Source organism: Dryobates pubescens, chromosome 27 (genome assembly GCF_014839835.1).
Source record: "Dryobates pubescens isolate bDryPub1 chromosome 27, bDryPub1.pri, whole genome shotgun sequence".
NCBI lineage: Eukaryota > Metazoa > Chordata > Aves > Piciformes > Picidae > Dryobates > Dryobates pubescens.
Window position 1 is genome coordinate 15,065,618 of NC_071638.1, and position 25,124 is coordinate 15,090,741.

The 25,124-nt window shown below is 43.6% G+C and overlaps 1 protein-coding gene across 4 annotated transcripts in view; it reads left to right on the plus strand.

Moving 5' to 3' along the window:
* ATXN7L1 (ataxin 7 like 1) overlaps positions 1–25,124 on the plus strand; it is a 140,515-nt gene that overhangs the window by 63,890 nt on the left and 51,501 nt on the right. The window contains exon 1 of one of the 4 annotated variants that reach the window (XM_054173803.1): positions 18,919–18,993. The exons of the other annotated variants lie outside the window; for them this stretch is intronic. The gene's annotated coding sequence lies outside the window, so the exon portion shown is untranslated. Of the gene's footprint in view, positions 1–18,918; positions 18,994–25,124 lie in introns of those variants that run through there. 4 annotated transcript variants of the gene reach the window in all.

Here is a 25,124-nt window from a genome sequence, read left to right on the forward strand (position 1 = left end):
AAGGGCAACAAGGCTGGGGAGAGGCCTTGAGCACAGCTCTGTGAGGAGAGGCTGAGGGAGCTGGGATTGTTTAGCCTGGGGAAGAGGAGGCTCAGGGGAGACCTCATTGCTGTCTACAACTACCTGAAAGGTGGTTGTAGCCAGGAGGAAGTTGGTCTCTTCTCCCAGGCACCTAGCACCAGAACAAGAGGACACAGTCTCAAGCTGCACCAGGGGAGGTTTAGGCTGGAGGTGAGGAGAAAGTTCTTCACTGAGAGTCGTTGGCCATTGGAATGTGCTGCCCAGGGAGGTGGTGGAGTCACTGTCCCTGGAGGGGTTCAAGAGGGGATTGGACGTGGCACTTGGTGCCATGGTCTAGTCATGAGGTCTGTGGTGACAGGTTGGACTCAATGATCTTTGAGGTCTCTTCCGACCTAGGTGATACTGTGATATCACACTTGACTAATCTGATAGCCTTCTAATGATGGTGTGACCAGTTGGGTGGATGAGGGGAGAGCAGTGGATGTTGTCTACCTCAGCTTCAGCAAGACTTTGACTGTCTTCTGTAATATCTTCATAGATAAGCTTAGGAAGTGTGGGTTAGATGAATAGACAGTGAGGTGGATTGAGAACTGGCTGAATGACAAAATACAGAGGATTGTGATCAACAGTGCAGGGTGTAGTTGGAGGCCTGTGGCTAGTAATGTTCCCCAGGGGTCAGTACTTGTTCAGCATTCTGTGATTCTGTGATAGTCATCAATGACCTGGACTAAGGAACAGAGTACTCTCAGCAAGTCTGATGATGATGTAAAACTGGTAGAGGTGGCTGGCACACACCAGAAGGCTGTACTTCAAGTCAGGAAGACCTGGACTAGTTGGAGAAGTGGGCAGAGGTGAACCTCATGAAGTTCAGTCTGGAAAGGAATAACTCCATGCACCAAAGCAGGTTAGGGGTTGACCTGCTGGAAAGTAGCTCTGCAGAGAAGGACCTGGGTGTGCTGGCAGACAAGAAGTTCATCATGAGGCAGCAATGTGCCCCTGTGGCCAAGAAGGCCAAAGGTGTCCTGGGGAGCATCCAGAACACTGTGGTCAGCAGGTTGAGGGAGGTTCTCCTTTCCTACTACCCTGCCTTGGTGAGGCAGCACCTGGGTTATTGTATGCAGTTATGGGCACCCCAGTTCAAGAGGGACAGGGAACTACTGGAGAGAGTCCAATGGAGGGCCATGAAGTGATGAGGGGACTAGAGCGTCTCTCTTACAAGGGGAAGCTGAGAGACCTTGGGCTGGAAAAGAGAAGACTTAGAGGAAATCTTATAAATGCGTATAAATATCTAGAGGGTGGAGGTCATGAGGATGGGGACAGGCTCTTTTCAGTGGTGGCCAGTGATAGGGGCGAGGGACAATGAGTACAAACTAGAACACAGGAGGTTTCATTTGAATTTAAGAAGAAACTTCTCTACTGTGAGGGTGACTGTGACCATTTGAGGCTGTGCCTTTAAGAAAAGGGACAGTACTGGGACACTGGCTAAATGTTTTCAGTACTAGAACAAAAACATTCTGATATTCTAAACGAATTTCATTGGTGCATGGACAAAATGCAACTCTAAATTGTAGGGCAGCTGGAACTTTCCTGCAGTTTTCCTTTCTCCGCTCTCCCTTTCAGCTGGACTGCTTCTGGGCTTCTGGCCAAGAGATAAGAACTCCTCTACCAGTCCTTCCTTTTTTTCTGCCCTGCTAACCGCCCTTTCTTTCTTTTTCTACCTCTTTGGGGGAGAAGGGAGGTAGGGGGGTGAAGGGGGCACAGGGCGAAGCCCCCTCTGTTGTGGGTCTGGTTTCTGATTGTGTTTATTTGCTGTATATTTCTGTATATATTGTAAAATACCTGTGTTTGTGGTGTTGCATATAATCTGCTTCCTATATATGCTTGTAAATATAGTCTGCTTTCTCTGACTGAATTTAGCCGCGGTTTCTTTCTCAGTGGGGGAGGGAAAGCGGAGCCTTTCCTTTCAACCCACCACAGTGATGAAGCTCTGGAACAGAATGCCCAGAGAAGCTGTGGACTTTTCTTCTGTGAAGACTTTCAGAAACCACCTGGATGTATTCCTGTGCAGTCTCATCCAGGTGTACCTGCATTAGCAGGAGAGTTGGACTAGATGATCTCCAGAGGTCACTTCCAACCCCTACCATTCTCTGATTCTGTAATATTACCTGTGAAGAGGTAAAGCTAAAACAGCTTTGCTTTGAATTAATCTTTTTCCTTATATATTCTTGGAATGCCATGTTTTTAGACTGTCAGCAATTCTTGAAACTCTGAACAGGTACAAAAATGCAAAACCTCTCTTTGTTTACTCCTTGGAGAGGCCACCCTAACTGCTGATAGACTCTAAATAGGTACAGGAAAGCACTTAGATGCATCAGATAATCAGTTGACATTGTAATACTTGGTATAAATGAAGCAATAAATAAAAATCCTTCTTAGCCCATCCTATAAATGGGTGTTTGTTGTCTCAGTATTGGCTTGCGTGCTCATCCAGGACTGCAAACAGCTTGCTATTTTTTGGTATGTGAGAGAGCTCAGTGAAAGACACATTGACAAGGCCTCATTTATTCAAGAAAAAACCACACCAAAAATCCTACATTCTCATTTCCAGGAATCGGGAGATGTGGATTTGACAGCCTAATCTCTACCTAGGACCTATTGTCTCGTCTTCCACTTCCTAGTAGAGGAACATGTCCTAACCACCAGGTACACTATAACCCAGGCTAAAACAAGTCCAGTGCTTTTAGCATTGGAGATGTGTCAGACAAAGCAAAACTGAATGCACTTAGTGACACTTAAATCTGAGGGACTGAAAAATGTGCAGCTGATGCCCAGAGCAGCAGCAAACATAACATGTCTTCACCTTGCAGGTTGCTGAGATGTGCCAGAGGCTGGAAGGAATTTATTGTGTTTTCTTTTCTTAGTCTAGCATGTGAATTAGAAGTGGATCTGTGTTCAGACATGCTGAACTGCTTGCATAGAAACAAGTAGCACAATATCCTGGGGTGCATCATGAAAAGTGCATCAAACAGGTCTAGGGAATTTCTCCCCCTCTGCTCTGCCCTGGCAAGACCACCCCTGGAATACTATGCCCAGTTTAGGGCTTCTCAGTTCAAGAGAGACAGGGACCTGCTGGAGAGAGAGTCCAATGGATGAGAAGGATTAAGGGACTTGAGCATCTCTCCTGTGAAGAGAGACTGAGAGACCTGGGGCTGTTTAATCTTCAGAAGACTGAGAGGGGATCTGATCAATGTCTATAAATATCTGAGAGATGGGTGTCAAATGGAAGAAGCCAAGCTCTTTTCAGTGGTGTGCAATAATTAGACAAGAAACAGTAGGTACAAGCTTGAACATAGAAGATTTCACGTCAACATGAGGAGAAACTTCTTTACAGTGAGGGTGACAGAGCACTTCAACAGGCTGCTCAGGGAGGTTGTAGAGTCTCCTCCTTTGGAGACTTTCAAAACTCACCTGGCTGTGTTCCTGTGCAGACTACCCTGGGTGATCCTGCTTTGGCAGGGGGGTTGGACTGCATGATCTCTGGAGGTCCCTTCCAACCTCTAAGGTACTGTGATACTGTGATTTGATAGTTGGCCTTTTTTATACTTGTATTCCACTACTTAAAACGTTTTCTTTTTTGTTGTTACTAATTCACCATCAGTTACAGAACCTAAACCAAAGAAGTTCAGGTATAAGTGTGATATAGAGAGAGTTACTTGGTCAATAAGTAGTATCAGTAAGAAGCCAATAACTTCCCATAGATAACTTGTGTACTTCAAAAATTCATCTGAGGTTGATATGCCAATAATTGAAAAATTCTTCATTAAAGAGATTGTTTGAATGGGAAAGCAGGAACACTTTGGCAGTGCTGAATGCCAAATGATTGTACGTTGGGAAGCAATGAGTATTCAACAGAAGAAAACATTCAGCAGTGATCAGAATAATACACATGTAAGCAGTTAGTAAGGCTTAGTAACGCAGTTCCCCTGTAATTTTAGGACCTGTGTATGAAATTGAAAAGTGTGTGGAAGTAAAACACTGATTAATTGTCTCTTCCCTAACTTTTTCTATTAAGCATTTATAGTGCCTTGACTGTGCTATAATTTTACAATACCGATCTCAAATAAATTGCCATGGGAAGATTGAAAGTAGTAATGACACTGGGCTACATTGTATGTAGTTCCTATCATTATAAACGAGCTTTGTGTAGTGCATTCATTGATAATAGGGTTTGGGGTTTTTTTCACTTCATAGAAATTGTAGTAAACGATGAATTACATTCTTGACCTAGGTGGTGTTGTCCTGGCATTGATAGGAGATACATATCACTTGTAATTTCTCTCGGTCAGGATTTTAGTAGAGACGTAGTTTTAAATAGTGTCCAGTAAGGATTTCTTTTAAGGAGTGTCCATGAGTAGAACTCGGCTGTTAAAGGCTGACTGTAGCATTAGGCTTAAGTTAAATCTCCTACATTCTGTCATTTACAGTGCTACATTTAGTCCATCATTCTTCCAGCTGTTTCACTGGTGGGAGGGTTGGGAGTTGTCATAGTATGGGAGAGGAGAAAGGTACAGTAAAAATTTCCTGTCATAACCTGTAGAAATCTGTCAAAATCCAAAATAGGAGCATTTGGCTTGAAGTTTTCCATAGCACATCTTACTTTTTCTGAATAAGGTGAATGTCTTTGATCTTAGAGATATTTTTCTTTTTTAGATTGTTTTAAAAAATCATTTGAACTTTACTATGGAAAGTTAGAATGAAGAGATGTTTAAATTCACTCTTAGAAAGTGAATTTAAGAAGAAAAAGTGAATTTAAGTAGAAAAAGTGAATTTAAGAAGAAATAAGTGAGAGCAAATCCTTTTCTATATCAAATTGTGATGGACCATAAAGAAAGGAGATTTGAAGTGGAATCTGAATTTGCCAAAGACTCATTTAAGAAGTCATTATTTCTTTACTGTATTCAGAAGTTTAGAAGTGTTAAGATGATGTTAAGATGTTTGCATTTCATAGCTTGAAGTCCTGGGACTCATGAAAATTTCACTTGGTATCTGTTTGTCAGACTTGGGAAGGACTGAAGTATGTTTGGGTTTCTTCTCTTCTATGGCCTACATCCCTACTGCTCCATAAACCTTATCTGACAGACTAGGAATAAATCAGATCAAAAGTAGCCTGTCTGCATTTGAAAAGGGGCAAGAATGAAAGGTCAGGAGCTGTTCTTCAGCAAGGAACATGATAAGTAGAGTTTGAAGGGGTTTTTAAGGGAGCTAGGATGTTAGAATATTTTCATACCCAGTCCATGCTACTTTCACAGCTTTCACTCTAGTTTATCTTCATAGAGAAGCAAAATCACAGATACTGGACTACTATGTCTCTCAGACATTAACAGGTTTGAGATCACTATGATACCTGTTTAGTCATTCCCCAGTTTTGTTGTTCCTGGAGACAGACAGTTGAAAAGATTTTTCTCACTGCAGTTAGCATGAGTCATGTGTCTTCTGTCTCCTCAAAAACTGGATTAATTTAAATATGGTGTCTTTTGATACACACATATCTGTAAAGACAGGCATGGGTGGATGTTTTACTGTCAGGAAAAAAACATATTAAGTAAGCACCAGGAACTGTGACACAGGAAGAGGTGGAAGAGATACTTCATTCAAAGAGGAAGCTGCTCACTCTTCACTGTGTTGCAAATCATGCTGGGCTTTTAAAGGTTCTATTTCACCCTGCCTGGACCTGAATTTTGTTTGTTTGTTTTCCCCCCTTTAAACTATGGTTCATTTTCTTAGTGCAATTCACATAAGACATTTACAGTGGATGAGACAGCATCAGTATTGATCTAAACTGGTTTTACTAGTTGAGCTTTGTTGTTCCATTTTTCTGATGTGCTTTGCTTTAAAGCTCAAGCTTATGCTGAACTACATGCACAAGTTCTTTTTCCATTTCACAGTTGGGTTGGGGTAGAGTGGTTTGTTCTTAAATAATTCAACCCTCCAAACTGAAGGAGAACCACAGATACAGCATAGGCTTGTGATGTTATGCAGGTACATTAGTTGATTAAATGGTATTGGGTGATAGGTTGGACTTGTTGATCTCAAAGGTCTTTTCCAACCTGGTTAATCCTTTATTATGTATTGTGCTTGTTATGCAGGGCTTCTTTGAGATCTCCTTGATTAGCATGATGTGTGCTGGTCTTGTTTAAGAAAAACTGCATTGTGGCTCTGAGTCTGCAAAGTTTCTGCTAAGAACTTCCATGTAAATTTTCAAAGATCTGCTAAAGTTGAGTGGCCATGGTGCTGTTAGTGCCATTCTGTGCATGCAAGTGGTCAAAGTAGACTAGACTAGACTAGACTAGACCAGGTTGGAAGAGACCTTCAAGATCATCGCGTCCAAGCTATCAACCAATCCAACACCACCTAAACAACTAAACCATAGCACCAAGCACCCCATCAAGTCTCCTCCTGAACACCCCCAGTGATGGTGACTCCACCACCTCCCTGGGCAGCCCATTCCAATGGACAATCACTCTCTCAGTGTAGAATTTCTTCCTAACATCCAGCCTGAACCTCCCCTGGCGCAGCCTGAGACTGTGTCCTCTTGTTCTGGTGCTGGCTGCCTGGGAGAAGAGACCAACCTCCACCTGTCTGCAACCTCCCTTCAGGTAGTTGTAGAGAGCAATAAGGTCACCCCTAAGTCTCCTCCTCTCCAGGCTAAGCAACCCCAGCTCCCTCAGCCTCTCCTCACAGGGCTGTGTTCCAAACCCCTCACCAACTTCGTTGCCCTTCTCTGGACTCATTCCAGCAAGTCAACCTCCTTCCTAAACTGAGGGGCCCAGAACTGGACACAGGACTCGAGGTGCAGCCTAACCAGTGCAGTGTACAGGGGCAGAATGACCTCCCTGCTCCTGCTGGCCACACTGTTCCTGATGCAGGCCAGGATGCCATTGGCACTCTTGGCTGCCTGAGCACACTGCAGGCTCATGTTCAGCCTACCATCGACCAGCACCCCCAGGTCCCTCTCTACCAGACTGCTCTTCAGTCCCTGTGACCCCAGCCTGTAGCTGTGCATGGGGTTGTTGTGGCCAGTGTGCAGAACCCGGCACTTGGATGTGTTAAATCTCATGCCCTTGTCCTCTGCCCATCTGCCCAGCCTGTGGAGGTCCCTCTGCAGAGCCTCTCTACCCTCCAGCAGATCAACTCCTGCCCCCAGCTTGGTGTCATCAGCAAACCTACTGATGATGGACTCGATGCCCTCATCCAGATCATCAATAAAGATGTTAAAGAGCATGGGGCCCAGCACTGATCCCTGGGGCACACCACTAGTGACTGGCTGCCAGCTGGATGTGGCACCATTCACCACCACTCTCTGGGCTCGGCCCTCCAGCCAATTCCTAACCCATCGCAGTGTAACATTATCTAATGCTCCCTTTCACACCCCTAGAGACTACAGTAGATCTGTTAAAGTGTCTGATTCAGATCACTTAAAGACACTTCTGGAAAATTGTTTAAAAAGTAAAATATGCCTCTTTGCAAAAACTGAATTCTGAGTTTCTTACTAAGTGCAAATCTAGAAATACACGTAAGATGCATCGTCGAGTGAAGCTGTAGCAATAGATAACTTTTTTAAATTGAAGAATGACAGCTATGGTGAATATTGTGTAGGAAACTGTGTCATGACTTAAAGTATCTTTCAATCTGTAAAGTGGAAGGATGTTGACATTTTGAGAATCATTGTATTACAAGAAGTAAGATTTTTATCATGTGGGCTCCACACGTTTTTTCGTGTGGCACAGAAGAGACGGTATAGACATCTGTGTGTTAGGAAGTCATTTTGTATTAGCTTTATGTAAATGATAGCAGTGGAATTTTTGTGTAATTGCACTTATATTTAGCAGTATATTTTAATTACAAAAAGAAAAACCAGGAAACTCCATGTTTGCTGCAGGAGGAAAGGCTGAGCAGGTTATTTATTTTATGGCCCTGTGAAAGTATCTTCTTTACCTCCCCTGCAAGCGTTCCTTGATGTGCAGTGCATCCCATGTGCAGTGGGACTCAGACAACCAAGCAACATGAGCCATCATTGCCTTTGCTAGCATTGTATTCATGAAAATAATTCTTTAAAGCAGCTTACCATAGTTCATTTTGTAAAGATTTTTTTATCGTATATTATCGCAGTAGTACCTTCTGGTAAGCGTGGATGAAACTCTGGTCAGCAAGCACAAGCAGTTTTAAGTGCAATGTAGATACATTGCCAATAAGTCACTATTTATTTTCTTTAGTGTCGTTTCAAAATTGTATGACTTCTACAATTCAAACACAGCTTCCATTCACATGTTAGGGAAGCTTTTGAAAGCTTATGAATGGCAATTTTTCCTTTTTTTTTCTGGTACTTAACATAGTTAATTTCTAGCAATATCTGCAGCCAGCTGCCTAGCAAAAATAACTTGCATTCCTAGAAACATTAGATTGTACTGATCTCAACAATGACTCATTGGTTTTAAAATGTAACCCCTGCTGTTACATTAAAATGTATTTTGTTTTAGCTGATACTAATCTAAAGTCAAATATTAACTTACGAGGTGTTTAGCAGTGTTTTTATTCACGTAGGCTAAGCATGAACGGAATGGTTCAGATATTGTAGCAATTTGCTTTTTTTAACTTTGGTTGCAATCAACCTATTCTTACACTGTTGATAAGCTTCCTGGTGATGCTTTAGTGATCTCTGTTTCCTTAATTTGTGGAAAATTCACACAGTGTTGCAAGAAATGCAGTTAACTGCTCCATTTCTGGTGCAAATGGACCTTCACGTATTTGTGCCTAGCTGTTAAACTGTCTTTCAGACAGGATTTTGTTTTGACAGGCAATCTGTCTTTTGTTTATTCCATACTGACTTACTGGTCTTAGTGTAGTGAAACTTTGTGTTTAGTGGGAATATTTGGTTGTTTAGTTTTTAATTCCCATTTTAAGTAATAATAGTATGTTATTACTTAACTAAGAGAGAAAATGAACAATATGACTGTTGTCTTTCCAGTTTATCCTTTATTTGGGGCAAATTAACAATGCAAAATGTTGAAGTTCAGGTTGCAGAGAATCTTCAGTGGCAGTATCAGATTGGGGTTTTTGTAATTAAATGTATTAGTCTCAAAAGTAAGGCACTGATGTTACGATAGCATCGAGTCCTGTTGAAGTTTGAGCTGGGTGCCCCCCTGGTACATTCACTTCCTGTGTCCAGAAGTCCAGCCCAGAGGGATGGACACAGGAAATTGTGTATTTCCTACCATAATTCTTTGCACCACTATAAGATCCAGTGCGGAGTCTGGCACTTCCTCTTTCCTTCCCTCTCCGAGACTTGGTAACTGGGGGAGAGATCTCCCGGCCATGGGCCTGATTGGGCCCAAGGCCACAGGGGGATGGGCAGTCTCAGGCCTGGCCAGCTGAGACTAGCCCAGCAGAGGGAGGGGGAAGAAGGAGCCCTGGGGGTTTTGCATGCACCCTCAGGTGGGGATGGGATCTTTCTTTGTCACTGCGCTTTGGGTTTTCTGTAACATTCACTGCTTTCTATTTAAACTTTCATCACTTTTGCAATCCGTTTGCCTGAGTCGTTATTTCTGCCTGTGGTGGGGAGGGGACCTGCCCCAACCCATTACATTTTGGCGCACCAACGTGGGGCCAACTGCAGCTCGGATTGCAAAAGATGGAGAGTTTAAATTTAGTTCTGGGCGTCGGTTTGGGTTTGGAAAGTTGGGGCTCAGGTTTTGTGTTGCCGGGGCGACTGTGTGAACTCCTGTGGACTGCAGAAGGATAGCTGGTGCGTGGCTGATGTCATGGAAGTCCCTCCTGTAGCTTGGGAACAGTGAGGGGTGGTTCTTTCTGTGACTTTCTGCCCAGGGTAGCTTAAGAATGCTCGAGTAGCCTAAGAAGGCGAGACCTGCCTTCTCCTCGTTCTCTGCGGAGCGGCAGGGAGCAGAGGAGGGGCAGCGGCAAGCAGAGCGTGGTCGGCCCGCGGCCGCTGCGGGGAGCGGACACCCGCAGCGAGCGGGCGAGCGACTGCTGGAGGTGACTTGGACTCTGCATCGCGGCGACAGAGACGGCGGGGGCCGGGCCGGGCCGCGTTCAAGCGGCGGCGGCGGCACCGCCCGAGCCGGGCTGCGTTCAGGCGGCGGCGGCAGCTGTAAATCTTTCCCTGGTGTTTTCGGACGTGCTCCGAAAATGGCGCCGAGCACCTGGCTCCGCCTCCCTGCTTCTTCAGTGGGCTGTGGCGCAGCTTCTCCCTCTTCCGGGGGTGGAGGTTGTGCAGCCGGATGCTGTCCTGCCTCGGTACGCGAGCGCCCAGCCGGGGGGTGCGGAGTGCCTCTGACATGCATCCGTGTAGCTTTGGTCCGCGTGAAAGCGGTTGGCTGCGGCACCCTGGATGGATTGAAAAAGGCAGTCGTGGAGCCGGATTGTTCCGACTGGCCTGCCCCAGGGTGGAGAATTTGCCGCTGAATATGAGAGTAAAGGCTTGGCTGAGAAGTTGTGAGGTATTTCCAGGTGACCAGGATGTCCCAAGGAGTTGGTGGAGAATGCGGGCACAAGGAATTCACACTGCAGGAGAAGGACTGCGTCGCTGGGAGGTTCCATCACATGAGGAAGAACAACTGGAATGGACTGACACTTGAGCCTGAATGAGAGACTGTTTGAGTGAACGCCCAGATGAAGATATGGACTCCGCCGGACATGTCATAAGAAGTTTTCTGATCTGATGATGTGTTTGGGTGCAAGGATTATGGTATGAAATACAGGGGTGGCATGTTGTAGTTTGAGCTGGGTGCCCCCCTGGTACATTCACTTCCTGTGTCCAGAAGTCCAGCCCAGAGGGATGGACACAGGAAATTGTGTATTTCCTACCATAATTCTTTGCACCACTATAAGATCCAGTGCGGAGTCTGGCACTTCCTCTTTCCTTCCCTCTCCGAGACTTGGTAACTGGGGGAGAGATCTCCCGGCCATGGGCCTGATTGGGCCCAAGGCCACAGGGGGATGGGCAGTCTCAGGCCTGGCCAGCTGAGACTAGCCCAGCAGAGGGAGGGGGAAGAAGGAGCCCTGGGGGTTTTGCATGCACCCTCAGGTGGGGATGGGATCTTTCTTTGTCACTGCGCTTTGGGTTTTCTGTAACATTCACTGCTTTCTATTTAAACTTTCATCACTTTTGCAATCCGTTTGCCTGAGTCGTTATTTTCTGCCTGTGGTGGGGAGGGGATCTGCCCCAACCCATTACAAGTCCCAAGTCTAGCAAGGTGTTCACACAGACTCCCTGTGGCTCTGCATTACTTTTCTGATAGTCTTTTCTCAGGTATCTGGAAGTCACTGGTGAAGTAGAGCTGTATCATCCAATAGGCTCAGCAGCTCCAAGTGACTCCAATGTTTTGCTTTTGAAAAAGCAGCAAGCTGTTCTAGGTGATATCTACAGAGAAGAAGTGAAGAATTTTACGCCTTTATGTATCCAGTTCTTTACAGACTCCCGGGGACATTCTTCAAACTATTACTGTATGAAATAGAGTTAATTCTTCATTCTCACCACATTGGTCATGTCATCTCTGCTGTGTGAAGGCCATCGCTGAAGGCAGTTAGGTTAGTGAAGACCATGTAGCGTGGTACAAGTATCAGGCAGTTTTGCGGTCAGTAATGTAAATGTTGATAGACTGGAAGACAATACAGGTTGGTGGCTCAGCTGTGAGAGGTGCCACAGTTTCCTGTGAGGACTGATCAGTGATTGCAGCTTTAGTCCTTGTAAAATAAGCAATAACCTGTTTCTGCAGCAGCAAAACCTTCAAAGGCTTTAAAATGTTGCTGTCTTTCCAGAGTGCTTTTTCTGTTGGTGACATGGGTGCCCTTTTTATAGCTCTGTTGGCTATCACTGTGCTAGGTTATTGCTCACAGGGTATCTAATGGGCACCTGAATGGATCTAATGGTATGATGCTGCAGAGAGCTATTCACTTGGATTTATTTGTGGTTTTGCATCTTTTCCCTTTTGCTTTGGTAGGTTTTCTGCTGGTTTAGCAAGCTCAGCTCACCCAGCAGGGCTGTTGAATGCCAGACACAGTGCAAGAAAAAAAGCAGGGAGAATGTATGGTTCAGAGTAGTGCTTACAGAAGGAACAGCAGCAGCAGGTAATTATTAAATCAGCTCTGCATGCCTTATCTAAACTATAATCTTAAGAGCAGGTATTTTCCAAAGGATTCCTGACCCTGAAGATGAAAAATTTAAAATGGTATTTTTCTGGGCTATGCCTATTCAGATTTGAGTCTTTTTTTTGGTAGTTGGTATCCACAGGGTGTTGATATATTACGGCATGGTGTACTATTTTTTCCCAAAAAAATGACATGCTCATCTCTTAACAGGAATTCACAGCTGAAAAAGGGGATGTGGTAGAGATACCAGCTAGTACCAGGGGTTGTGGAATCTTGCAGCTAAGAAATACAACATTGGGGTTCTTGTGAAGGCATGTGCTGCATTGCACACCTCAAGCAACAAATGCACTCCTGTTTGCTCTAACTGGTTAAAGGATACCTTTGAGACCTTTTCCTTGTAACACCTGAAGGAATCAATGTCTGTATGAGGACAAAGGTGAATTAACTTAGGAAACCACTACAATGTACAGCAGCATTGCTCTTATAAGAAATACTTTTTTCTGCATATTTTACATGTGTATTCATTAGCTCTTTATGTATCATTTAACATTTAGAAACTCTTTAAAAATATTTAGAAGGTTTCAGAGCCCAAGAGCAGTGAAAAAAAAGAAAGTTGTATGAGATAAGTACTGAAGGATCTGTTGCTTCCATGAGCTTCCTTGAAGATTTGAACATTGGAGGAGGAATGTTTGTTCCTTGTTGGATTAGTTTCAGCCTTTAGCATGCACAAGGCTGCACCTGTAGTGGTATGGCATGGCGCTGGTGAGGCACTCAGGGGTTTGATATAATCATTGAGAGCAAGGACTAGTTTGTGTGCAATGTTAGCTCTAGCTATGTTTTGGAAAGAATCATAGAATGGTTTGGGTTGGAAGGGACCTTAAAGATGATCTAGTTCCATCCGCCCCCCCCCCCCCCACTGGCAGGGACACCTTCCACTACACTGGCTTGCTCAAGGCCCCATCCAGCATGGCTTTGATCAGTTCCAGAGAGGAGATATTCACAACTTCATGGGCTACCTGTTCCGGTATCTCTCCACCCTTACTGCAAAGAATTCTTTCCTAATATCTAGTCTAAATATACCCTCCTTCAGCTTAAAGCCATTCCCCTCATCCTTGTACTACAAGCCAGCTTTCTTGGAGGCCCCCTTTATGTATTGGAAGACTGCTCTAAGGTCTCCCCACAGCCTTCTGAGTAGCCCAGGTAGCTTGTCAAGTAGAACCCCCAGGTCCCTTTCTGCCAGACAGCTTTCCAGCCACACTTCCCCAAGCCTGTGGTGTTGCTTGGGGTTGTTGTAACCAGAGTGCAGGACCTGGCATTTGGCCTCGTTGAAGCTCATCCTGTTAACATTGGGCCAGCAATCCAACCTATCCAAGTCCCTCTGTAGAGCCTCCCTACCCTCGTGCAGATCAACATTCCCACCTAACTTGGTGTCATCTGCAAACTTACTGATGACACACTCTATGTCTTCATCAAGATCATCAATAAAGATGTTAGACCAGAAGTGGTCCCAACTCTGATCCTTGATGAACACCGCTTGTGACTGGCCACCAGCTGGATTTAACTCCATTGACCACCACTCTTCAGGCCCATCTGTGCAGTCAGTGCTTTATCCAGCAGATCCTGTGCTCATCCAAGCTATGAGCAGACAGTTTGTCCACAAGAATTCTGTGGGAAACAGTGATGCAGCCGAGGACACAGTTTGCCTTCTGGGCTGCAAGCACACATTGCTGGCTCATGTTGAGTTTTTCATCAGCTGACACTGCTCTCAAGCTATTCTGCACCCAACCTGTGCTTGGGATCACCCTGACCTGAGGACCTTGCATTCATCACTGGTGTCCATTTGCACATTGAGCCATTGACTGCAACTTCTTGAGTCCATTTTCCTTCTGAAGGGCCCCCACATTTTCACTAGCCTGAAAATTCACACCTGAAGAAATTCTTCTTATTCCCCTTTATGTCCCTAGCCAAATTTAATTTGATTTGTGCTTTAGCTTTCCTAACCTAATTCCTAGCTGCTTGGACAACTTTTGTAATCCTCCCAATTAGCCCACTCTTGCTTCCACTCCCTGTAGACTTTCTTTTTGTGCCAAAGAAAGTCCAGGAGTACCTTGTTGATCCATGCTGGCCTCCTGGCATTCTTGCCTGCCTCTTTCTTTCTTCAGGTGCACTGCTTGTGGGCTTGGACAAGATGGTCCTTGAATACCAACCAGTTTTCTTGGGCCTGTCTTCCATCCAGAGCTTTATCCCATGAAACCATGCCAAGCAGATTCCTGAAGAGGATGAAAACCGTGTTCTCATTTTGTACTTCAACTTGCTTAGACAATTCAGTATAGAAGTTTTACAGCAAAAAAATGGTGTTAAACTCAGAAGGGAAACAACATTTCGTCTTTAATTTTGTTATTACAGTACTTCATTTTTAGTAAGAGAAACTCCTTGGCATTGTGACCAGGGGAGAGAAGCCATTTGCTAGACATGAGCTAAGCACTTTCTAAAAAGATGATGTTTTTCCTAAAAAAAGATGATGTCTTCCCTAAGAAAGCAGATGGTAGGTTGTACAATATTTGAAGCTGTTTCTAAAATGTCACTTGTGTGCATATTTAGATCTAAATGGGCAACACCTTCTTGACCTGGGTGAAGAACGAAAAGGGAGAGAACTGTGTTTGTCGTACATCTCCATGTGGGAAGGATGGGGCAAACCTCATTCAAGGACTGACTGCAATCAAGTGAAAAGAACTGGAATGGCTGTTCCTTGCCTGAAATATGGACAAGTCTCAGATACATGGAGAGGAGAGGCAGAATAAAAGATAGCTCAGATTATGGGTATATCTCAGGCCTTCTAGGGTATTCAAAACCAATACTCTAATTTATGGATTTAGGCATGAACTGTGCAGAACTAAGGCCCTCCTCAGTTAAATGTGCATTTATTGCTTCCAAGAGGTTAAACATGAAGCCAGAATGCCATGGACTTTCTGGAGGAGCTGCAGTAAAAATCTGGGACTGTTGAAGCATCAGTCTGATCTCTGTAGGGTACTGTAAGCATAACTGAGTGTCTGTCAAGTACCACTTGTTAGTCAGGGCTTTGTACTTTTTCTCAGTGCAACAACAGTTGTTTTAATTTGTTTGTGAAGGTTTAAGAGTAGCAGGAGTGTTTTATAGGCCACAAACACAGCTTTGTAGAGTGTGTTTCAGAAAATGGTTCTGATGCTTGCTGTTAGAGTTGCTGAGTCAGGATGCTTGGAATTCATAAAAATCTAGGTCTCTTCTGTGTTCTGCTAAATAAGATACCTGTTGGTGGTTTGTAGCAGCCACCTGCAGAAGCAATCAGCTGAAGTTTGGCAGAGCCTTGTGAAATAACCTCTGCAGGCAAAATCGGTACAGTTTTTGCTTTCTGAAGTGCTCCAACTTGCACTTCTTTAACACTCCTGTCCTTTGGCACTGAAATATCGATGGCATTCTAAGATAAAAACCGTGACTTGTGGCTCAGTGAAATTAATACCCCATTACAGAAAAATTTGAAACACTTTGTACAGCTGCCACTCAAATATTTATTTCTGGTATTTTGTTTCTCAGGTTAATTTTTTTGCCTGAAGTCTCTTCTCTTGGGTTTTCTAGTGCATAATTGCTGAAGCTGTAGCCTTGTTTCTAGGTAGAAGAAAAAAACCTGCATGTTGACCTACCTAGTGGTACGAGGAAACAAAATTTGGGCACTATATTAGGCCTGTATCGCTTTGGCAAGAAGCAGGTGTGCTCCCAACAGATTGGACTCTTGATTCTGCATTTTGAAGTTTTAGTATCAGAATACTCATCAGACTAGGCATCCTCCATATACTAGGTACTAAGAAATGTTCCTGTGTTCAAGTAGCTTAAATGTGTAAGTTGTCTGATAGTGCTGGTGTCCATCAGGAAAGTACTTAGTATTTACATTTGGGGCCTCTTATCAGAAACTCTATGGGAATATTTTTCTGATGCACAGCATAAAGTTGCTGTAAAGTGCTGCTGGCGTGTCACTTTTTTTTGTTTGTTTTTCTTCCAATGGGGACAAACACAGCTCCATCAGTCCAAGATTAACCACAGAGATGAGATGTTTTCTTTTCAAGATAGTCTTGAAAAAATGGTGTTATCCTAACTTCATGCTGACATCAGTCAGGTTAATGACTACATCCAGGCACTGATACCTAGGGAGTCTCTTTAATGTTTTTATGTAGTACTACTACTTCCAGAGCCACATTTGTAGCCTGAGAAGAGCAGGTTATGAAGGAATCATTCTTAGCTGATCCCTCTTTCTTAGCCACTTCATTAAGGCATGAAAGATGAGGGCGGGGAAAAAAAATCTTTCCTCCCCATATTACCTACAAGGAATTGTATTTCTAACTGTTGGCTTGTTTTGTTCTCAATCTTCTTACAGATTTTGAGTTCTGGAGCTAAAATTTCTGTATCAAGGTTCTAGAGTTAGAAAATACTTAGGGTGCAATATTGAGTGCAGAACTTGCCTGCAATATTGAGTGATCGAGTGCAGAACTTGCCTATCATTAGCACAGACTGTTAGTATTACATTGTATAAAGAAAACCATTTGCAAGAAATTAATTTATAAGGCAAATCTCTGGGGTCTTCATCTTACTCTGTAGAAGTCCTCTTGTATTTAAATAAGCGTCCTGTTATTGCTGATAAACTCCCCTCTTTAGTCTGAAAATGAAAGCATTAGTTATCACTTCCTGAAATAATTGGTTCAGGTGATCTATTGAGGGATCGCTTGAGACACGTATTATTAAGGTACAGAAAACTGTCAAAGTCTTGATTGTGTCTTAAACAGAAGCTAACATTAGCCTTTCTTCTCAGAAGACAGATTCATTTTCAGATGGTGAGAGCATCATTTTAAATTTACTTCTGCTATGTTGTCTGCATATTTACTGCCTATCCCCCCCCCACATACTGGTGCATTGTTTGTGCATGGGAGTCAGTCCTTAACATCACCGTGTAGTACTTCTTAAGCATTCAGAACCAAGTCATGACTCGGTGTGAATTCAAGACCTGTGATGTGTCCTTTGTGACATGCTCACCCGAAACAGCAATCACCACTCACTTTGCAGCCACCTTACAGTCCTGTGGATCCCCAGGATTGTGTTACAGCATGCTTTTACAGCGCTCCACAGGCATAAACCAGAGACATACCAATAGGTATTGGAAGTGTGTAACATCCTAGCCATAAAATGATGGAGCTATACATCACAACCTTCAGCCATCATTTTCTTTCAGACATCATTTTCCCAGCTTTGCATTTTCTAAGCATATATTTTTTGCTGGATTTTTTTTTCCAGTCAGAACTATTTACTAAGCTATTTGTCTTATTAGTTATTTGCATGTTGATATTACTTAAGCTGTTATTTCTGTAACTGTGACTTATTTCTCTTCTTATTATTTCTTTTTTAATATTTTAATTTGTTTCATTACTCCTTGGATTCACTGATTGCCTTTTATGTCTGGTGTGTATACCTGTAGTGAATAGAATAGAATAGAATAGAATAGAATAGAATAGAATAGAATAGACCAGACCAGGTTGGAAAAGACCTTCAAAATCATTGTGTCCAACCTATCATCCAACACCACCTAATCAACTAAACCATGCAACCAAGAATCCTGTCAAGCCTCGCCCTGAACACCCCAAGCGACAGCGACCCCACCACCTCCTCAGGCAGCCCATTCCAGTGGGCAATCACTCTCTCTGTGTAAAACTTCCTCCTAACCTCCAGCCTAAACCTCCCCTGGCACAGCCTGAGACTGTGTCCTCTTGATCTGGTGCTGGTTGCCTGGGAGAAGAGACTAACATCTGCCTGACTACAACCTCCCTTCAGGTAGTTGTAGAGAGCAATAAGGTCACCCCTGCGTCTCCTCTTCTCCAGGCTAAGCAACCCCAGCTCCCTCAGCCTCTCCTCACAGGGCTGTGTTCCAAGCCCCTCACCAACTTTGTTGCCCTCCTCTGGACACGCTCCAGCAAGTCAACCTCCTTCCTAAACTGAGGGGCCCAGAACTGGACACAGGACTCGAGGTGCAGCCTAACCAGTGCAGTGTACAGGGGCAGAATGACCTCCCTGCTCCTGCTGGCCACACTGTTCCTGATGCAGGCCAGGATGCCATTGGCCTTCCTGGCTGCCTGGGCACACTGCAGGCTCATGTTCAGCCTACCATCAACCAGCACCCCCAGGTCACTGAATCCCAGAAGCATTTATGATTGTTGTACTTAGACAGGCTCATGCCTCAAAAATATAGTTCTGGTTTTGTTTTTTTTAATGTCAAGCCCCATTAAATTAAAAAGAAAACCAAAACAAAAAACACACAAGAAAAGCCAAAAAACAACAACACAAAAAACTCACGCAATCCATCAGGTTATGCACCTTCAAAGATCTGTTGGCTAAATGTCTTGGTTCCATTTTGGGTCCAATGTGTCAGGATGTCTTGAATTTAGTTGTGTCTTCTGCCCCCTTGAAACTGCCGTGAGAAGGACTTGTAGTGCCTGCTGAAGAGCTTATTTACCATGGATGATTTTTGAAAATGCTGGTTCTGTGTTTTCACACTCCCTCACCACTTTCTCTCTTTTTCTGAGGCCTCTAGCAGAGTATTTTGTAATTAAGAAAGAAACTTGGATAAATTGGGGCCATTCCTGCTCCTGCCCCACTGGGATTCCTGCAGAGTTGGGGAAGGTGCACAGGTAGGAAACGTAGCGCTGCAGAGAACATCTTCCAGATTAATTTCCTGGGGAACACTGCTCCATGCACATGTGCAAATATATAGAATTTAATTCTAAAACACTTGTAAGTACCTTATGATGTGAGCTTGCATTTGCCAGCGTGTTTCATGTTTGACACAGCTGTGAGAATAAATCTGCGTTTAAACCAGGATCCCTTGCTGGTCTGCTGCAAATTGATGGGTTTGACTGGTTTGAATGGACAAGCCAGCAAGCACTTGGCTGCAAGAAAAGTTGCATTTTTGTGAGGAGAGCCAAGGGACTGCTCTTTTAAATATGGCTGAAAGAAATCACTCCTAATGGCATTGGGTAAGCAGTAAACAGACTTCTATTCCACATCTCGAGAGGTGTGCTGAAAGGTGTGTTTCTGGTTAATGGGGAACCCACCTTGCTGGGCAAGGGTTTGGCTGAGAGTTGCTTTAACATGCAGAGCTGTGCTGCAGCAAAGCTTGGCTTGTTGCTTTTTGTTTTGGGTGGTGACACCATAGTTCTGGTATCTGTGTACTTGTGAGTACAAATACTTGTAAGAAGAAAAATAGATTATAAAAAACTTAGTATTTACTCAGCAGCTGACTGTAAGAAGATCTTAATTCTGAGTCCACTGGGACACCACTGTGTAAAAGTCAAAGACAATCAAATTCTAGAAGTTAAATTTTTAATTATCAGTTTCCATGCATTATTCAGTGTTTAGCAAGTGCTGGAGTCTGAGAGATGCGGATGGAGCGTGTAACCTTGTTAGAGGTGGCTGAAGCTGTGGTACCGCTGGTTCATTGTCTGTGTGAAAGATTTTGCTTTCTCAAGCTTTCCTAAGCTAAATGAAGTTTTTGACAGCTGTTCAGGAGAACAATCAAGTGATGAATGAAACCGTGGAAAACTTTTGCAGTTACTGTGCCGGTCATGAGCTTTTTGCTATTTGGGCTTTTCCTGCTCGTCGAGTTTAACGTGTTGGGGTGGGAGGGGAAAAAAATAAAATGGGGGGGAGAGATAAAATAAACATTACCAGTCCCCAGGGAGCATGCGTCAGAAAATCCGCCTGTTGTTTACGGAGCGCTACTGGCAGGCTGCTGGCAGCCTCACTGCACTGGGGAACGCCTGCTCTGGAGCCTCCATAGGTGAACCTGGAAGCACACTGGGGAAAGGTGCTGCTGATGGGATTTTGCAGTGGAGTCTGAATGTGAGTCTGGGTCGCTAAAGGCCCTGGGTTGTTTTGTTGCCACTGAGGATGAGAAACCTGTTGCAGGTGCTGTGAAAGGTTATAGGAAACTGCTGGTGAGACAAACAGCTCCATCAGTCCAAGGCTAACTACAGAGATGTGATGTTTTCTTTTCAAGATAGTTTTGAAAAAAGTGGTGATATCCTAATTTCAGGCTGACATCAGTCAGGTTAATGACTATATCCAGGCACTGGTAACTAGGCAATCTCTTAATGTTTTTATGTAGTACTGCTATTTCCAGAGCCACATTTGTAGCCTGAGAAGAGCAGGTTATGAAGGAATCACTTTTAGCTGTTCCCTTTTTTTAGCCACTTCATTAAAGCATGAGAGATGAGCAAAGAGAGTGATCCTTTACCAAACAAAAATCCTTTTCCCCACCGTATTAGCTACAAGGAACTGTATTTCTATCCATTGGCTTGGTTTTTCCTCAGCCTTCTTACCTTGTTGTCTTTGAGCATGAGAAACCTGTTGTAGGTGCTGCACAAAGTTACAGGAAACAGCTGGAGATCTAAATATCCATGGGTTTAGATACCTGTGTAATGTGGAGGGTGGTGGCATGTGTCTAAGCGTTGTCAGCACCTCTCATTGACTCTGAAATAGCCAAAGCATTAAAGGGTGCAAAGGGCATCTTTGTAACACCCACCCTGCGCCAGAAGGTTTCTCCTGGGCCAAGCTTGGTGCAGGAAGGCTAAGGGCAGCTCTGGCCTGCCTGCCTAATTGTGGCAACACTGCCTGTGGACTGAAGACTTTTTAAAAGTAGCCTAATAATAATGTAAGTGAGCTATATGTGAAGGGGAGGATGGGTGTCAAGAAGAGGGATTCATTACTTTAGCAGGACAAAATAGTTTTAATTAAGAATATTTTAGGCTTAGAACAGGAAGTGACAATACTGAGACTTACCTTGAGTACTGTGTGCAGTTCTGGGCCCCTCAGTTTAGGAAGGAGGTTGACTTGCTGGAACGAGTCCAGAGAAGGGCAACGAAGTTGGTGAGGGGTTTGGAACACAGCCCTGTGAGGAGAGGCTGAGGGAGCTGGGGTTGCTTAGCCTGGAGACGAGGAGACTCAGGGGTGACCTTATTGCTCTCTACAACTACCTGAAGGGAGGTTGCAGACAGGCAGATGTTGGTCTCTTCTCCCAGGCAGCCAGCACCAGAACAAGAGGACACAGTCTCAGGCTGTGCCAGAGGAGGTTTAGGCTGGAGGTTAGGAGGAAGTTTTACACAGAGAGAGTGATTGCCCATTGGAATGGGCTGCCCGGGGAGGTGGTGGAGTCACCATCACTGGAGGTGTTCAGGAGGAGACTTGATAGGGTGCTTGGTTGCATGGTTAGTTGATTAGGTGGTGTTGGATTGGTTGATAGGTTGGATGCGATGATCTTGAAGGTCTCTTCCAACCTGGTTTATTCTATTCTATTCCATTCTGTTAAGCACAACCAGAACTTTTATTCTTGCTAATCTATACTGTGATTTTTTAAATTTTTTTAAAAATCATTATTTCTCCCCTCCCCAGCTGGATCAGCATGCTGTTGTGCAAATACAATCACTCATGTTGCTTGCAGTCTTGGAATCTAATATCGTCTGTGATTTTTATCTGCACTAATTACTGGAAAGATTTTTAACTTGTGTGCAGACACTGAGCTTCATTTGCAACTGCTTTGGAAGGGTTAAAAGAAAGGAGAGGCAGTTAACTGGAAACTTAGCTAGACCCATATGCAAGGAAGTTATTGTCATTTCCCTGTTACGCATAGTACATGTTTGTATGTTTGCATTTTGCTCTGCCACATATATTTCACGTGTGACAATACGGTTAAAAAAAGTCAGTGCAAACTGCGTCTGCTGATGTTTGTAATAGGTAGTGTTTCAGAAATATGGAATTCATAGCATTTGGGGATTATTATTTATTTTTTAGATTTGATTAGTAATGTGGCAGTGGTACCAAAGCAGTTTAAATACAATGTGCCACTATAATAGGCAGTTGCTGACTCTTGAATTAGCAGCTGTCAACTTTTTTATGGACTCTTTTATATTTATTCCAGAGAGATTTTTAAAAAAAATAACAAGATAGTTGCAGAGCATTGGCTTTTGAAAGCTTTGATAGGGTTCTAGATGTGTGTGTTTAAATTAAAAGGAAGTGAGTACTTCAATGGTGCTGAATTATTCCTTAAATATATCTGATTTTTTAGTGTGGAATTCTTGGAAAGAGAGGGATTACCTGCAAACTTTAAGGGCTGTATGGAATGAGGTTTAATGTCACCATTACCACTTTACCTCTGCTATGAGTGGATTTGAGCCTCCATTTGTAGTAATGAACTTAAAAGGAGAAAAACTTAAAAGTTCTGTATCTCCATTACATTATTGTTTAAATAGTTATAATTATGACATGTAAGTGACATTAGAAAACTTCTTTAGAGTTTTCAGGGGAAAGAAGAGGACCTTATAGTTTACCTGAGACCACTGTTAGCTGATGAAGCTAGTATCTCTACATCTATGGAATACTATGGCTGTTAAATGAGCTCTGATTTCTCTAAAGCTAGAATTGTCCTCAGATACCTGACCTGTATTCCTTTATATTTAATTAAAATACAAAACTGGAATAAAATAATTTGCTTGAAACTTCCTGTTTAACAGATTTTGACAGGTAATTTTGAAGAGGAAGACAGTTAAATGAGAAGGAAGGTGGGGAGAGAGAGAGAGATACATAAGATTGGTGACTGATAAATTGGTATAAAGTTACTAAAAAGGAAGACAGCTATGGGAGGAATCAAGACTGCTTGTGAAAGTGTGTTTGACAAGCCAGCATCAAATATACTGAATCTATGAGATTCCATCTAGGGGGAGCAATATACACTGTACTGGCAGGACAAGAGCAGCCTATTCAGTTGCTGAAAGGCTTGAAATTATGTTATACGATCTGCTGAGTCTCTGTGCCTGTAATGGAGCTCTCATAATACGAGGCTGGAGCCAAAGGTGAGCCAGGAATGCTTTGAAAAGGAGGAAGAACAGAAATAGAAATGGAGTCTCTGTTTATGACTGCAGCCATAACATGAGAGGCCTGATGCCAGCTGCCACACTTTGCTCTGAGGCGTTCAGGCCATAAAATTTCAGGCCTTTCATAAGTGCCACCTCTGAAGTTCTCAGGAAGCCTTTCACAGTCTATTGCTAATCAAATTCTTAGGTAGAGTTTTGGAGTGGAGGGGGAGCAGTAATGGAGCAGAAAGTTTATGTAAATGTGGTTTGCATGCATGTCCTTGATGGATACACAGCCAATTTACCTGGAACTTACAGGCTGAAATTTGCTGTGGCAGTAGTCCCGGGGAAGGGGAAATACCTTGCATTTCTGTCCTGAAACCTTACAGCAACCAAGACTTTCAGCACAGTAGTGAGGTTATGCAGTGGTTTTGTAATTTCAGTCTTCCCTAGTTTGATGGGCCTTAAGTAGGGTGGAAGGGAGTGTTGACCTAATCTTATTACAGTAAATAAGAAATGGAAACTTTTAGACCTTCTATTGATCTGAATTGTTGAATGTCTTTTGCTCCTAGCTGTTTACAATAAATGGGACCGTGCTCTGACCTCATTAGTATGTATTCTGAGATAAATAGTGTACACAAGACCTGCAAATAACCAGAATTGCTTTCCATTTGTTTGTTGAATGTTACATCTTCCAAAATATGTTAGTTCCTAATACTGAGAATAAAAATCATGTCCTAAGGTAAAACAGCAAAGACAGACAGTAAGTCTTCTGTAACTTCCACTGCTATCACCTTTTAGGCCATAGTCATTTAGGGATCTGAAATGTAAGGAGAAATAGTAACACCTAAAGCTGACAGTTCTCTGGTCAGTAATATTTGTCATGGTGAATTTTGGATTTGGACTATTGGTTTCCCTTAATGGCTTGTTTTTCAGGTCATAAAAAGCCTGGAAAGTCAAGGTGTTTGGGTCTAGGAAGAAGGAAATGAAGTGGTAGTGAGGTTGTAGATTTAGGACCTGTGCATTTCCTTAAGAGTTACAGTGATGTTCTGGTAGGACAGGTAACCCTCTTCTACCTCATTCTACACTGTGATGCTTTGTTTCTTGCTGTCATTTGAAACTACTTGAGCAGTAGTACCCACATACTGTGTTCCTCAGTGTAAATAAACCAGTGCTCACATGTGTGGGAATGATAGTGACAAGCAGTGTGAGCAATCCGGTAGTGCAGGCCTAGAGCCTGACATGGTGGTAGGCCATGCTCAGCACAAGTGCAGAGCCAGCTAGCAGTGTACCAAACAGTGCTGTGCCTGCAGCACTGTAACTAAAACAAGACTCTGGTAGCTAGAAACATAGTAAGTTATCTTGGGACAACAGGACATGCACCTGCATCAACAAACCTCGCGTGTCATCCATAGCTGGACCAATAATCTACACTAGTGTGATGTGTGGTCACTCATAGGGGACCAATGAGTCCATGCCAACAAGGCACACCAAGCTTATATAAACTGTAGCAGTTTCCTTGCTACGCACTTCTTCTTCCTTTCCTGCCTGTCCTATCTCCTTTCCTTCCATGCTTTACTGCACCATGCTTTCACCATAGGCCTGAGCCATAGGCCTGCAATACTGGAACAATAAAGGATCAGTACCGATCATATTGGTCAGCCGTATTGATTCCAAGAACCTCCGTTGTCGCCATATCTGGCTAAACACATGCAGTAGGCAAATCTCAGGGATGATAGCTCGGGCATGGTTAGTTTTCCATCCCAGGGTGCTGAGAGAGCTGGCAGATGTGCTGGCCAAGCCTCTCTCCATCATTTTTCAGCAGTCCTGGCTCACTGGAGACATCCCAGACGACTGGATGCTGGCCAACGTGGTGCCCATCCACAAGAAGGGCCGGTTGGATGAGCCAGGGAATTATAGACCTGTCAGCCTGACCTCAGTGCCAGGCAAGATTATGGAACAGGTCATCTTGAGTGCAGCCACACAGCACTTAAAGGATGGCCAAGGGATCAGGCCCAG